Genomic DNA, 11,472 nt, shown 5'->3' with positions numbered 1-11,472 from the left:
TCCTCCTCCTCTCTTCCTCCTCCCTCCTTCTCTTCCTCCTCCTCCTCTTCCTCCTCCTTCCTCCTCCTCCTTCTCTTTCCTCCTCCTCCTCCTCCTCCTCCTCCTCCTCCTCCTCCTCCTCTTCTTCTTCTTCTTCTTCTTCTTCTTCTTCTTCTTCTTCTTCTTCTTTCTTCTTCTTCTTCTTCTTCTTCCAGTGCTGTTTAAGGTCTACCATGAGGACTTAGATCCTGCGGGTGCTAAGGATTTAAAGGCTTCAATAACAAATTTGCTTAGGGAATACACTTGTCTGTCATGTAGGGCTCCATAAGGCCGTTTTCACCCAAGTGTGTAATGTGCTTTAGACATAGTCGGTCTCCTGTGCTCTGCAGCCTTGCCTTCTATACACACTCATTAGTTCCCCTTGTGTCCTGGGTTTGTTTCTACTTTCATGGCATCATATGAGTTTATGTGACTGTAGAGTCTCCAGTTGAATCTTTTATCCCTCAATTTCTGTTTTGAATTCCAAACAAATAACAAACTTCCCAGCTCTTGAAGAACACTTAAAGCAAAATGACCACAGTCAATTAGGCAGCTTCTTAAGTTTTACATTTTCTTCAGATAATAGTGTCATAATGGTTGGTTTTGTTGTGTTGGTGTTTTAACATAAGGGTCGTCTGTATAGCCTAGGCTAGCCTTGAATTTATGATCTTCATGCTTCTGACTCCTAGGTGTTGGTACTACATATAGCTGTTATTAACTTTTTTAAAATTACAATTATTTATGTGTATATGTACATGTATATCATGGTGTGTGTGTATATATAAACCATGGTGTGTGTGTGTGTGTGTGTGTGTGTGTGTGTGTGTGTATACCATTGTGTATGTGTAGCTCAGAAGACAACTTGCTTGAGTCAGATCTCTCCATCCACCATGTGAGTCCCAGAGATAGAACTCAGGTTTCCATGCTTGTTGACAAGTGCTTATCCACCGAGTCATCTCACCAATCCATAACTGTTATTTTTAAACTTTAGTTTTACAATGAAATTAACCAAAAAAAAATCATTTTAAGTTACGCAGATTGTAAGTGTGTGAAATATTCTCACAATGAAATCCTACTGTCAATTTTGTTTTTTAAAACAACTTGCCAAATTCTAGAAGATCCAAGGGGCCAGTTTTGTAGTTGAGTCCTTTACCTCATATGAAATAAACCTTGTTCCTTTTATTTTGAGGTTTTAGAGCTACTGATCGCAGATGTGTCATGTCTTAAACACATGCAATTCAGGCTAAATAATTTTATTTAATTGCAGAACCACCACCAACCGGCACATTTGAATTCTTCATCTCTTCAGCAAGTTGCAGAAGGCACCAGTATTTCTGCAATGTGGCAAAATGACCTGAGACCATTGCTGATAGAACGCTATCCAGGGTCACCTGGAAGCTATTCTGCCCGTCAGGTGAGAACACAGCACATACGCCCAAAGGCTTTAAATGAATGCTTTGCTTTACCGTGGGGGATGATAAGAATATGGCTAAAGTTCGGAGATGTGTAATATCTGGATACATCATCTAGATATCAGATGTAATCAAGAAAGTTGAACACCTGAGAGTAAGTGTCTATTCTGGATTGAGTGATACCCATGGATTGAAGATCAGTTTGTGTGTGAAAACCACTGTCTCGGCTACAGCAGCAATAATATGGGATACTAACTCCTCCACGCTTGGTCACTTCAATAACACACTCCTGGCTTGACAAGCAACCTTGGTGGACCCTAGAATCCAAACTTCAACAGCTTTTCATAGTGTTTGCTTGGCAGTTCTGAGGCAAGAGTGAATCACTGAGCTGCTAGTTCCTTTCTTCTTGTGGGAAATTGTGTCCCCCCCCGCCCGGGGGCGGGTATGTACAGTGATTAGCTTCTGTCTAGAGTTCTCAAACCTTTGCTTTGACCCACAGTAGAAACCTACTGTGTATTTCACAGACAAGGATGTATAACAATATGTTTAGCTGTAATGGAAGTATTTGGCAAACCGCTCATGGTCATTACTTGTGCTTTGCTTGGATATTGTAAATTCTGTTTTGTGAACTGAAGGAAGTGCTCATGGTGGCCCACTAAACCGATTTCTAGGTTTGTTGCTGTTCCTGCTGCAGTTCGGATGACACTGCCACAGAGGGTAGAATAAGCTGTAAGCTGGGCTAGACGTTGAGTTTCTCTGTGTTGTGCCAATCTGCCTGAGCAACATGAAATCCTTCCTCTCCATGTCTGCTTTTTTGAACTAATCCCATTCAGGGGACAGCTTGGGAGGAATGAGTCTGGCCTCTCAAAGCCTCTTACTGAATATTCTACTTTCTCAACTTCTTAGACAAAAACCTTGGCAACTACTGCCGTGCCTAGAGAGACCTGCATGTTTCCTTGACCCAGCTCATAGCTCTTCTTTCTCTATGGCATAGTTTCCATCTCCCAACAGTAGCCTTGACAGACATGTTTGTTGGCCTTTTAGCCTCCTGCTTCCTGTTTGAATAGCTCCTCTAATGAGACCCTAACAAACTCAGTTCTTTAAGCATTCAGGAACACTGCAGGATGATGATGATGATGATGATGATGATGATGATGATGATGGCCAACTTCCATCCTTCCCTCCCTCACTTCCTTCTTTCCTTTCTTTTTATTTATATATCTTTTTTGATACACAATATCAATCTGCAATCCAGGCTGGCCTAGAACCTACCATGTAGCCCAGGCTGGACTTAAACTTGAGGTAGTCCTCCTGCCTCACTCTCCAAGGATGTGTTATTTGCAGTTAAGTGTGTACTAGCAATTTGAACTCAGATCTGCCTGATTTTCTGTAACTGGAGGTTTGGGAGAAATTAGATCAATGACAAGTGACCCCAATAGCATCAGCTGGTGGCATACTGGAGAGTGAGGTGTACATATTTACTTCACAGTCTTCTAAGGCCCCATGTCCTAAGGATTTTCCTTCTTTCTTTCTTCTCCTCCTTTCTTTTTGGCTTTTTTTTTTTTTTTTTTTGAGACAGGGTTTCTCTGTGTAGTCCTGGTTGTCTGAGAACTCACTCTGTAGACCAGGCTGGCCTCCAACTCCCAGAGATTTACCTGCTTCTGCCTCCTGATGCGCCATCACCGCCTGGCAAGAATTTTCTTAAAAGGTCCAAATTCTTGTTTTCCAAAGTCCTCAGCTCCTCATTAGGAAACAACCCATGTCTATGACACTCACTTGATCCAACCTTTCCCATTTTCTCACGCAATTGACTCAGAAGACCGTCTACACTCAGATACATATATGTAGACTTGAGACCCAAGCTCCTTGTTTATGGACTCAGCGAGGCCATAAACACAATGAACGTTGTTGAAACTCTGTCTTGTATGCAATATATGCCATAAATATACAAGTATTGTTATGATTTAAAAGGCATACATTCAGGGGCTGCAGAGCTGACTCAGCAGTTAAGAGAGCATACTGCTCTTGCAGAGGACCAAATATGGTTCCTAACACCCACACTGAGTGGCTTGCAACTGCTTATAACTCCAGCTCTAGGGAAATGCAACCTCTCTGGCCTCACATGCACACCCACCCACACCCACAGACACACTCACACACAAAATAAAGATTAAAAAAAAAGAATGTTCAAAAGTAAATATCCAGCTGGGTGGTGGTGGCGGTGGTGGCGCACGCCTTTAATCCCAGCACTCAGGAGGCAGAGCCAGGCAGATCTCAGTGAGTTTCGAGGCCAGCCTGGGCTACAGAGCGAGATCCAGGACAGGCACCAAAGCAACACAGAGAAACCCTGTCTCAAAAAACCGAGAGAGAGAGAGAGAGAGAGAGAGAGAGAGAGAGAGAGAGAGAGAGAGAGAAACTCAAGAAATCAGGGAGTCATAGTGAGTGTGGGAAGTCAAAACTGAACTTCAGTGAAAGGTATAGCCTGTTGCTGGTGTACTGTCCGATGTGAAGGACCCTGTGTGGAGTATTTTCAGTTTGGATCCCCAGAGCCTGCATAGGGAGGAGGAACCTAGAGAAAAGTTAACTACATCTCTACCATGTCAGGGTCAGAACCCTGACAACTGTACATTTGCAGACTTATTGCAAGTACTGGGGAATCCACTTCCTCCAAGCTATCCTGGTCTACTAATGATGTCACAGTTCCTCAGATACTCAAAATTAGAATTTTAGTTGAATTAAATTAGACTTAGGACCATTTACTAATGTTAACCTAGAATGACTTTCCCCATTGGCTCACCCAGAATCAGAATGCCGGATAATAGACTGCCCAGCCCTCACCCCTCATCACTCTTGGAGGGCCAGCCTTTGATCCCTTGGAGTCAGGGAGACACTGATGTTTAAACCTTAGGGATATCACGATAAAAGCAGTGGTTTGGGGAACCTCCTTCGGAGACTTCTGGGGGACACTCGGAGACTAAATTAATTTGAAAGCTGAAAACATCACAAGTATTGGTATCCTAATTTCATCTTAGTTACTAAGATAGCTAAAAATATTTATGTTGCATACAGAAAGGGACAGCTATCTGGGGCTCTTGCTGATCATTTTTGTGCATGTTAGTATGCATATAGGTGTTAGGTGGTGCGGCCAAGGGAGGGGAAACTGATAGGAGAAATGAGGTTCTGGATGAGGCTTCTGAACAATGCTAACAGATAACCTTTAACGGATGCTTTAAAATCCCAATTTGTTTCTCAGGCTACTATTGGTGTCAAGAAGCCATTTTATGGAGTGGCTTGTCATCTGGACACCAGATGTTCTGGAGTCAAACAAAGTCTAGGGATAACTCATTTTCATCTGCTTTGGAAAAACTTAGATGCTCAGGGATTTCTCTCTCTCTAGCCAGACAACTGATGTTCTATATCATGCGATTTTTATGTAGTTTGCATGACATTAACCCACATTTACCGCTACAGCCAGCCCCTATTCCGGATGATAGACCACTGTGAGCAAAGCATCGTATAGGAAACTGTGGGGCATAACAAAATCAGTGCGATCTGAAAGCTGGTTGTGAGAAGGTTTTAGACGTTTCTTTTGATGGCTTGGAGGGCAGAGAGCATGGAGAGCAGTGGAGAAGAGGAAGACGAGGGATGCACAGTGCTGTTTAGGTTAAAGACTAACTCAACGATTGCACAGACCAAAGGGATCCGGCTGTTTATTCGGCTTTTTCAAGATCGATGGTATGCCCTCGAGCCTCCGCCCCTCTGTTTAAGTTCCCCTCTCCCTGGAAGCTTCCGGCTCTACTCTGTCCAAAGCCCTTTTGCCTGTGTGTCATGTTACACATCAGCAGGCTGTCGGCCACACAAGACTTGGCCAGAATAGAAAATCCTGTATTTCCTTGGGAGGAAAAAAATTCCCTCCCATTTGTTTCCAGCTATTGTGAGTTTTTTTGTTCATTACCTCAAGGTCCCTCCTTTCTAGATGTTAATTGTGGGACGAGTTGCCAGTTTTTATAATGGCTAATTTGTGTTTGAGGATTAAATTTTTTTTTTTTTTTTTGTTTTTTGTTTTTCGAGACAGGGTTTCTCTGTGTAGCTTTGCGCCTTTCCTGGAGCTCACTTGGTAGCCCAGGCTGGCCTCGAACTCACAGAGATCCGCCTGGCTCTGCTTCCCGAGTGCTGGGATTAAAGGCGTGCGCCACCACCGCCCGGCTAAATTTTTTTTTAATAAGGCACCTTATAAAGATGAACACAAAGAAATACAAAGAGAGAAATGAGGCCAAGGAAAAATAAGGATGGGGAAAAGGCAAGATGAACTAGTGATGAACTCAGCCGTAACTTGTCATAGCATACATTTTAGGTTCTTAAGGAAGACACTTTGAGTCCCTGGCATGCTGTTCCTATCTCCACTTCCTGCCTCAGTCACTGTACTGCTCAGAAGGCCCAAAGTGGCCCCGAGGTGATGCTGAGAGATTCAGGTCTGGACCTACCTTGGATACAGAGAGAAAGCTTGGGTCCGAGCTGCTGATTTGACTCTTACTTTAGGCAGGGCCTGACCAGATCCCCAGCCGTCCGTTGCTATGGGAACTTTCTCTACAGCCCTCAGCTGGTGGGTGTCAGTATCTTCTCCTAGTGTTCCCTACACAGGAAGCATTTGTAGGACTTGGAGTACATTCTGTGCACTCGGCACACACACACACACACACACACACACACACACACACACACACACACACACACACACACAGAGCTGCCATTTGTAATTCTTTGAGACCTTCGAGTGGAGGCAAATAGATCTGATATGCTTAATTTCTCAACAGACTACCTCAGCTTCTTACAAATATTGGAAGTAGTCTTTAGGAGTGCCAAGCTGAATTTGTCCCCTGACCTGTAGATTTGACCCCTGACCATGATAAATTGTTAAGTGGATAAAGCAAGGATAGAATATTCTGTAAAATTAGGTTGCTTTTCCTACAAAAGAATGCCCCTCCTTCTTTCAAAAATATGTGCCCGTATGGTGGTGAGGTTTGTGCAGTTAAGGAGAAGTCTGTAGAAAGTTCTACATCAGCTTGCTAGTGTTGGTAAATATTGACAACCGAATGGGATGGGTAATTAGGCAAAAGGTTAGAAGTGAGGGAGATAGGCCTCTTTTTTTTTTTTTTTTTTTTTAGTTTTTATTTTATTTTACAATACCATTCAGTTCTACATATCAGCCACGGGTTCCCCTATTCTCCCCCCTCCTACACCCTCCCCTTACCCCCAGCCTACCCCCCATTCCCACCTCCTCCAGGGCAAATCCTCCCCTGAGGACTGCGATCAACCTGGTAGACTCAGTCCAGGCAGGTCCAGTCCCTTCCTCCCAGACTGAGCCAAGTGTCCCTGCATAAGCTCCAGGTTTCAAACAGCCAACTCATGCAATGAGCACAGACTTGGTCCCACTGCCTAGTTGCTTCCCAAACTGATCAAGCCAATCAACTGTCTCACCTATTCAGAGGCCTGATCCAGCTGGGGGCCCCTCAGCCTTTGGTTCATAGTTCATGTGTTTCCATTCATTTGGCTATTTTTTTTCAATAATTGAGTAAAACTGAAATTTATTATATGCCACAGTCGTCCTAGAGACCTCCATGCTATATATATAGCCTCTATGGTTCTATGGGTTGTGGTCTGATTGTTCTTTATTTTATATCTAGAATCCACCTATGAGTGAGTACATACCATAACTGTCTTTCTGGTTTTGGGTTACCTCACTCAGGATGATTTTTTTTCTAGTTCCATCCATTTGCCTGCAAATTTCATGCTTTCATTGTTTTTCTCTGCTGAGTAGTACTCCATTGTGTATATGTACCACATTTTTTTCATCCATTCTTCCGTTGATGGGCATCTAGGTTATTTCCAGGTTCTGGCTATTACAAATAGTGCTGCTATGAACATAGCTGAGCATGTATCTTTATGGTATGAATCAGCATCCCTTGGGTATATGCCCAAGAGTGGGATGGCTGGGTCTTGAGGTAGTTCGATTCCTAATTTTCTGAGAAACCGCCATACTGATTTCCACAGTGGTTGTACAAGTTTACATTCCCACCAACAGTGGAGGAGTGTTCCCTTTGCTCCACATCCTCTCCAACATTGGTTGTCATTGGTGTTTTTGATCGTAGCCATTCTGACAGGTGTAAGGTGGTATCTCAGAGTCGTTTTGATTTGCATTTGAGAGGCCTCTTCTTTCAATGAGAAATTGCTATTAGCTAAAATAACAGCTAGTAGCAATGTTATTACTACCAGTAAGCATGCAAAGCATGTATGCCAGTAATTCCAGTGTTTGGAATGATAAGGCAGGGGCATAAATTCAATGCCAGCCTTAGTTTCAGTCCAGCCTGGGCTACAGAGTGAGACTCTGTTTCCAAGAACAATCAAAAAAGGCATCACATAGGCTTTTGGAGACACAGCTAACCAATGAAAACCGTTTGTTTTGAGCAGCACATCATGCAGCGAATTCAGAGACTTCAGGCTGAGTGGGTTGTGGAAGTCGACACCTTCTTGAGTAAGACGCCCTACGGGTACCGGACCTTCTCGAATATCATCAGCACTCTTAACCCAGAAGCTAAACGACACTTGGTCCTTGCCTGCCACTATGACTCCAAGTATTTCCCCGGATGGAACAGCAGAGTGTTCGTGGGAGCCACGGATTCAGCTGTACCGTGCGCGATGATGTTGGAACTAGCTCGTGCCTTAGACAAGAAGCTCCATTCTTTGAAGGTATCTGCTTTCTTTTTGTTGACTCCTAGGATAAAAAAAAAATCAGCAGCAATTCTGCGAATTCTAGAACCCTTGGAGGGGAAGGTCATTTGGAAATCAAAACTTTGGGGTACATTTTAAAATAATTTGTTAAAAACATATGAGATCAAAGGAGTGGTATTTGGAAGAGGCCATGCTTTGAAATGTCTACCATGGGCAGTAATTCACAGATAGATGATAGTGTGTTCATTTACTGAAATCTTAGACTTGAATCTATATTCACTTGAGCACAACGTTTCTTTGCAAATAACAAAGCAAAAGGAAGGATGGAGCAGGCCTAAGTGTGCGGATTGTGTTTTATAGTGAGCAATGCTTATTTCTCCTTGTTTACACAGCCGTGATACATCACACAACCTTCTGCGGGGAGGAGAGGGTGGCTCTGGAGTTGGGGAGGGCTGCGGGGGATCTTCTCCAGCTTGTGGGTAATTCAGACACACCGAGATGAAAAACACAAGACAGAAATGTGTTATTGTTGCATCTGCGGATCAGGGCTTAGTTTTACACAGCATAGCAGAGCTTTTGTTACGCCCGAAGCTCGGAGTGCTTCTGGGACTCTCCGATTTTATTTCAGCCTCTGTGCTCTTAAGGGTGTCTTGGGGGGGAAAGTGCTAAACTAGATGAAGACATTTTATTCTGATACTGTTCATAACAGTAAACACGGCAAAGTGAATACAAAAACTTTGTTCACAGGCAACAAATGCTTTCCCGCTTCCCTGGGCATTATGAAGGATCCAGCCTTTGATACAATGAGAGGAAAGAAATGAAAGGTTTATCTTGTAATGGAAGTAATAGAGATATTTGGTTCTGTTTTTGCTGGATATGCAGAACTTGAAGAAAGCAAGGATTGTTTATACCCTCTTAATACCCTTTCCACATTTTGTTTTGTTTTCTGAGACTTCTATAATGCCTTTGTCCTGCCCTGCCCTGCTTTGAACTGGTAACTATCTCTAGCCATGAGTGAGGGAATCCATAAGCAGACGTGCCATTTTAACTTTTCATATGTACATTTCTAACAGAAAGACATGGAATGAACGAGGTGTGACTTAAAGGCATAGTTCTGCTGGGCACCAACGTTTCTCTTAGTGACTGACCCACCTGGCCTTCTTTCCACACAGCACACACCTGCTTTTGGTATGGGAAATGGACAGGGCCAAGGTGGGCGTTGTGGTATATTTCTGTAATCCCGGCTCTTGTGAGGCTGAGGTAAGAGGATTGCCGTCACTTGGAGGCCATCTTGGACTACATAATAAGTTCCAGGTGAGCTAGGGCTGCATAGTGAGACCCTGTCCGGCAAAAGTATCAATGATTATAATAGTAGTACCAGTAATAGCAAAAAGAAAGGAAATAGAAAGGACTGGGTTGTTGAATGGGAATCCTCACTAAATTATTTGAGTCAATGTATACCTTCTCTGAATTACCTTTTCTGTTAGAGGTAAGTGGTGATGTGAGCAATTTTTAGAATGGGCTGATTTTGAATGCAAACTGTATCAGATTTATTTAGGTTGATTTTAACTGATTTTGTGGGATGTACATTCTTTAGCTATCATAAATTGGGCACGTGGTGGTGGGAAGTGGTTTGGATAGTAGACGGAATTACTGTTCCAGCTCTCTGCAGCCCTTCCTGCCCATTTCCAGGTATAGGACAGTCATCAGAAGTTGACATCTTGTACCTTTGCTGTGGCTCCCACTGTGGCCAGTTACATGTCCATGTCCCTTGACTGTGGACGTCTTTATCTTGGACAATGAGATGGTAGGGGTGTGAGGTGGGATGAGATGAACATCATGTGGAACAGTGAGGTCTTCAGGCTTTCTCCCATTTCTAGCACCAGGAAACTGGCTGCAGACAGAGGACTGGAGGATCTTTCTCCAGAGAATGCAGACGCCACAGTAAAGGATGCCAAGGGGGGACATTTGGCAATCTCACATGAGCACATTGAATAGACACCAGATTGCTCTGAAATGACTGCAGTAGAGCCAACCAATGTGTGTCTCCAGTGAACATTTTAGTACCGTGTTCTTCAATACAAATGAACACCAGGTGTGGCCAGATGTTGCAGAACAGTTTCCACAGGGGGAAGGAAACAAGAAAAACTAATTATGCAAAATTGAAACATGAAGTTGGAGGCAATAGAAGAGAGCAGGGGGCAGGAGATAGCTAGACACTACTTAAAAATCCTTAGAGACGAGAGAATTTATATTCATGAAACAAAACAGAGTATTCGGTAACAGAGTAATCACACCATACCAAAGAGATCTTGGAAATTTTAAATTAAAAGTACTATTTTCAAAAGACATTAAGAACACAGGATTCTGAAGTAGAGGAAATATCTTTTCTAGAAAGAAGGGGGAAAAAAAAAACAAAATAAAATGATGATGAGTTCTTTTGTGGGATCATTCCAGGTCATATAAAAAGGAGTAAGAATGACTATGACACTGGACTTCTCAATAGGAATCTTGGGAGCTACAAAACAATGACATTATGCCTTAAAATTTTTAAAAAATCATTTGCCACATGAAATCACAGAATGAAGACCTTTTTTTTATTACATGTGTAAAATATCAGTTATTTTCACTCTTATGCACTGTTTCATTTTAGAAGTGTTATCTAAATTTGTTGCAGAAAACTTAACGTAAAAAAAAAAAAAAAACACCAGGAAACCACAGAAGATAAAGTCCTGGGGTTGTAGGTACTGGAGAAGAAGAGAGAGAGGCCAGGGGGTAAAAGGGATAAAAGGGGACCAGAGCCAGTGAGCAGCAGGCAAGTGAGCCTCAGGGCAAGCGAGCCTCAGGGCAAGCGAGCATCCAGCTCAGGCTGGATGGAACAAGCAGAGGGCCAAGGCTCTGGGAAGTGTACATCCGTACAAAATAAAACCAGCTTGACCGATGAAGATCGAAAGTATTCAAGATGTTTGAGAGTGTAACTGTTCTGCCCATCTGGCCGTCTTTGTGTAGAAACCGGGAAGACCAAAGGAGGAGCCTCCCAGTCTGGCTTTTGCTCTGAGTAACTGCTAGGGGGAGTGTTTCTGTCAATGTACCTGGGCGAAGATTATCAATAATGCAATTCCGGGAGTACAAGGAGTTGTTGACTTTTTTTTTTTTTTTTGGTTTTTCGAGACAGGGTTTCTCTGTGTAGCTTTGCGCCTTTCTGGAACTTGTTCTGTAGCCCAGGCTGGCCTCGAACTCACAGAGATCCGCCTGCCTCTGCCTCCTGAGTGCTGGGATTAAAGGCGTGCACCACCACCACCACCACCACCAC

The sequence above is a fragment of the Peromyscus leucopus genome, chromosome 22 (assembly GCF_004664715.2).
Source record: "Peromyscus leucopus breed LL Stock chromosome 22, UCI_PerLeu_2.1, whole genome shotgun sequence".
NCBI lineage: Eukaryota > Metazoa > Chordata > Mammalia > Rodentia > Cricetidae > Peromyscus > Peromyscus leucopus.
The sequence above is the reverse complement of the archived record's forward strand: the minus strand, read 5'-3'. Positions refer to the sequence as shown.